General features: G+C 31.5%; 1 protein-coding gene across 2 annotated transcripts in view; it reads right to left on the reverse strand.

The window, feature by feature from the left end:
• The window catches only part of LOC126755184 (uncharacterized), a 17005-nt gene extending 13001 nt beyond the window's left edge, over positions 1 to 4004 (reverse strand). Inside the window, exon 1 of one of the 2 annotated variants that reach the window (XM_050467573.1) lies at positions 3955 to 4004. The gene's annotated coding sequence lies outside the window, so the exon portion shown is untranslated. The other variant, XM_050467572.1, reaches the window with a different exon arrangement.
• Positions 4005 to 5546: the final 1542 nt, after the last annotated feature.

Raw genomic sequence — 5546 nt, forward strand, 5'->3', positions numbered from 1 at the left:
CAGCACGCGTGCCATTGGCCAGTTACCAGTCGAAATGCTCAAACGAGTCATCGAAAATTGGACTCAATGGATGGACCATCTGAGACGTAGCCGCGGCCAAAATAATCTTCAAAAAAATAAATGTCAGAGAATGATTTTTCGAATGATAATAAACATTCCCCATTAAATTTGAAGAGTCTGTGTTTTTTATTTAAAAAAGAAAGGAACCTAGAAATGTGTCAACCTATATACATATGTATAATAAACAAGCTTATGACTAAGCTTCCTCAGAGAACCATGAACTATCTGGAAACCATAAATATTATCTCTCATTTTCGCTAATATCGAAATTCATGTCTTTAAAAATTATTATTGCTGAATGTCGATCAATTACATTAATGTCTCTTAGGTATATTTATATGCATATAGTTTTATTACGCATAAATAAATATATAGTGACTCACATATGGCAGCTATAAATAATTAACTGGCACCCATTTTATAATAAAGTAAACTATCTCAAATTTCGAAATACTAAACCCCGTTATTTACTAGCTTTGCACCTGATACCATAAAGAAATCGCTTGTGAAATCGGCAAGTGGAATTTGTTTGTTTTATTCACTTGCTTCACTTATCGATTGTAAACGCTATCAATACCAAGAACTATACACAAAGTGAATGAAATATTCAAGCGATGACGTCACCTGAACGAACCCAAGCACCACTGTGTGTTGCTAAAGATTTTTACATCGAAAAAGTAACGACGTTTTGAGTGTGCAAAGAAGTTAAGAAATAAAAAGCTGACAGGAGAGCGCCGATAAGAACAGGTGCCTAGTCTAATAGAGCTTGAAAACTTAAAAATTTATTATGAGTACATAAACCATATTTATGTGCATACCATATGTGTATGTATATGTATATATATCCAGAAATGTGTGTAGATACCCAATATGTAAACATTCCATATAGGCTTTATGTAGATAAGATATATACTACGTGATATGTATGTATATCTGTTTAATTGTAAATCGAAAAACTTAAAAACAGTTTTAGTAACTAAATTTTTTTGTTGGAACCCAAGAAAAATAATCTGAGATAAAGAGAATCAATAAAAGAAAGGCCAATATATAAGGCACAAAGTCAAACGGAAGTTGGATAAATAATTGTGTCAAGTAACGGGTGATCCAAGGAGAGGACCTTTTCCAATGGTTTCTTTTTGACAGATCACGCGTGTGTCTTGTCAGATTGTCATATTAATTTTGTTCACTACAACGTTTACAACGTTGAATGTGATTCACGAGCTTCGCTCAACTTATGGTCAACATAATCGGCTTACTGAGCGTGCTATTCGCAACACGATCAGTATTCATTATTGGACCAAATAGATCAGGATAGATAGCTTGTAGTGAAAAAATATAGCAGCCGTATATGAGAATGTACCTGAAGACCGTAGAGAGTCGATTCTGACGTATGTAACGACATAGCACATTTTACGTCGAGATTTTAAATTGAAAGCGCACAAAATACAGCTTGGGCAAGGACTGAAGCCCCCTTCCCAAGCGACATCGCTTCACTCTAAGAACTCTTGAAAAGCTCCAAGAAGATCCGACATTTTCGGGCCAAATCTTTAGAAATGAGGCACATTTCTGGCTCAATGGGTATGTAAACAAACAAAAATGTCGCATTTCGGATGAAAAGCAACCTGAAGAGATTCAAGAGCTGCCATTTTATCCAGAAAAACAATGGTTTGGTGTGGTTTGTGGGCCATATTTCTTCAAAAATGATGTCTGTGAGAGCTTAAAAGTCAATGGCGATCATTTTGGCGCTATGATAACCGACTCTTTAATGCATGAAATTGAAGCTCGTGATCTCGGCGACATTTGGTTTCAACAAGACGTCTTTACTTTCCACACATTGCGTCAATCAATGGATTTATTGAAGGAGCAGATAATTTCACGTATTGGTCCGGTCGATTGGCCATTGCGATCGTGTGATATCACACCGTTAGATTTTTTTCCTTTGGGGTATGTAAAGTCTAAAGTCTATGTCGGCAATCCCACTTCGATTCAGGCCTTAAAGCAAAACATCACCAATATTATTCGCCAGTTAACAATCGAAATGCTCGAACGAGTCATCGAAAATTGGACTCAACGGATGGACCATCTGAGTCGTAGCCGCGGCCAATACTATTTGAAAGAAATGATTTTCAAAAAATTAATGCCAAAGAATGTTCTTTCTTTAAAAAGTAGAGAACCTCGAAATGGTTCACCTTATTAAGATACATATAGTTCGATTTAACTTATTTTCCAGACCGGTAGGAATGAATTCGAAAATTTTTTTATAATGAAAAACTTTTCGAAAATCAAATTTTTCAAATCGATAAAGCGCAAACACTTTTTGAAAAAGCATGTGCACTCGCGAAAATGTTTGAGAAAAAATTTTACAAAGAAAATATTGATTTTTAAGACCTAAAATTATGCTGCAGACCGTTGCTTTGGAGTTTTTAAATTATCTTTGTTTCTTTAGTACGGTTGTACAGATATTATAGTATATACTATTATATTATATTTTTTGCTATAATATACATTTATTTATTTTCCATCTTAACTATAATGTTCCATAAAACAACTTTTTTGTTGCTTTTATTAGTCCGTCTATTAGTCAGTGCCACTGTATGCGATTACAAATCAACACTACGGCAAAGCTTAACGGTCTGTCGATAAGAAGCACAAACTGATAAGGAACAGGTGAATGTGGAATCAGCGCAATTCGTGTTATAACGGTAGATATTTCAGGTATATATGTATGTATATTTATATATCACAGGTAAATAACATATTTCGAGTTTGTTGGTGTGCTGTTCCAATATATTTTTTTATTTCAGCTTTGAACAGGGTTTTCTATGCACTTTTTTTCTGTTTAGTTAACTATTTTAGCCACTAGGAATCAGGTCTGCCGATAAGATATTGTTAATATTGTGTATTTTATATAATATATGCATAAGAGTGCGTGTGTTCGTGCTGGTCTTTGCCGCAGCTATTTGGCACTCTTTGATAAGCAAACTAGTTACTGGGTTTTTTACACTTTTTGCTGCTGAAAATCTTTGTCACTTGCAGGTTTTTATTAACATAAAAGTTCAAAATTTTTAATTTACGAAAATTTTCAAATTAATTTTATTTCTTCACTTTTTCATTTTCGAAAATTTTTTTGAATTTAAAAATTAATTTTATTTTATTTTTCACTTAGCAGATTTTTTTAGTAAAATATTTCAAATGTTTCATTTTCGAAAAAAAAAATATTTTCGAAAATTTTTGTATATTTTGAAAATTTAGTTTTCGAATATTTTTAAAAATTTAAAGTTAATTTTATTATTTTCACTTGTGTGCTTTTATTATGAAAAATTTAAAACCATTACATTTTCGAAAATTTCAAACCTATTTATTTTCGAAAAATTTTTAAATTCAAAAATTAATTTTATTTTTTTCTCACTTGCAGTTTCTTGTTAGCAAAAAAATTCAATAATTTTCATTTTCGAAAAAAAAAATTATTTTCGAAAAAAATTTTAGTTTCTGAAAAATTTTGAAAGTTTAAAAATTTCTAAAAAACAGTTGTCTGCTCGCTTACTTTAGTTTCATAAAAATTTAAAATTTTAAAAATTTTTTTTTAATTTCAAAATTTTGGAAAATTTTTGTTGTTCGAAATTTACAAATTTTCGAAAATAGATCTGTGTGCTGGTAGTTTTTTTCTTTCTTTTTTAAACTGTTCGCATTTATTTAGGTTTTTTTTTATATTTTTTCAAGTTTCATTAGCAATTTTCTCAGCATCCTCTCTTATTTTACAATTTTTTTCTTATCTTAACCAACTTATGTTGCACTCACACTTGTTCTTTTTCAATTAAGCCACTTAGAAAACCACAAAATATTTATTTTTTTTATCTAAATAGTCGTTATAATTATAGACAGCCGTACACGCACCTTACCCACTCTTTCGCTAGATCGTACTAATTTTCGTTTTTCGTGTCGGCAACGGCGAACACCTTTAAAAAATCGTTATAAGCCCACAACTAGTGTTTCGCTTATCTTCAAATAGATAAGAATTTATCATGCGCGCCAAAGTTTCGAAAGCCAAATGCTGACTAACTAGCATTGGACAAATAAAACTTTATGCTGATAAGATAGCGGCAAAGCAGAAATAACGGCAAAATCTCGGTAAAGATCTTGTTTTCTGACTAGTCGCTTCTAAGCACTACGAAACTAGTCTAAAAGGGTTTCAAAATTGAAGATAATGTATGGTATTTCCACTGAGTTTCGGCGGGTACAGTAAGAAAATTTTTAAAAAATTTGGAAAACAAACGAAAATATTTCAAATATGAACCGAAGACTCAGTATGGATATACAATAATATATCGTATAATTTACAACGAAAATAATTTTGAATTGTTTGAGATAAGATATCGATAGTTTTGAAATTAATATAATACAATTATCGAAAAAATGCATTAAACTTGATGAAATTTTCGAAAAAAAAATTTTGTAGCCCTTTTGACTTGTTTTGGAGTATTTATTTCTACCCCTTACTTCTGTAAAGAGCGAGGAATAATAGTTACTTCGAAACTTAAAAAAGCTATAAAAAAGAAGTTCGGGTCTTTGGTAACTTTCCTTCGTTAGATTGCACAACACTGTCCGTGGTACTTCCTCGAAAAAAAAATGTAATAATTTTTCAAAAAAATTTGTATATTTTCAAACTGCTTCATTTTATTGCCGGGTTACTTTTAGCAACCAATAAGAAAATGTGTGGTGCCTTAGTATCTGTGTACAGAGTTTCAAAACAATGGTTTACTTTGTATTTTGGGCGTTACCTTCAGCCAGGCAGGCATATTTTCACCTAAAACAGTTTTATGGAAAGAAGTTATTTTGAATGCCATTTCGTTCTCTTACTTTTTACCTTGATTGGTTGCAGGTTGAGAAACTTTTTAAGAAGGGTTAATAATTTAGTATTTAATGGAGCTAGTATAAAACCGAGACACTCGAGATTTTAGCACCTGGCTTTTTAGTTTTGACTACCCTAAAAGTGATAGAAATACAGATTAGGGCAATTTCTTCTAAATACTTTTGTGAAGTGCGTTTGACAGGAATATACAGAAGTTCATTACGTCATGAACAAAAGCAGACTGGAAGAGACTTTACAATTACAATGAAAGGTTGACAGTTCGTTTCGGTTTTGACGGGTCGCCAGCTTGACTCTCACATTTTCGGATTGAAAGCTATATAACTAATCTTTAAGCGCCTAAAAAATATGATATGTGTTAAGACTTTTAATTGACTTGCATTCACTTGCTTTATAAGAAGACTCTTTCAAGCAAATATCTCTACAATACATATAAATTATGATTAGATATGTTTAGATAAATTCATTAGATAAAGAAGAAAAAATATTTTATATATTATCATAGTTCTAACTATTATGCTCGTTGCATACTTTCTGCTCCAATGAGTTTACATTGGTTTTAAATATAGAAACAGGTGAATATTATGAATCAGCACACCTAACAACTCCACAAAGCTTA

This window comes from Bactrocera neohumeralis, chromosome 4 (assembly GCF_024586455.1).
Source record: "Bactrocera neohumeralis isolate Rockhampton chromosome 4, APGP_CSIRO_Bneo_wtdbg2-racon-allhic-juicebox.fasta_v2, whole genome shotgun sequence".
In the NCBI taxonomy this organism is placed as follows: Eukaryota; Metazoa; Arthropoda; class Insecta; order Diptera; family Tephritidae; genus Bactrocera; species Bactrocera neohumeralis.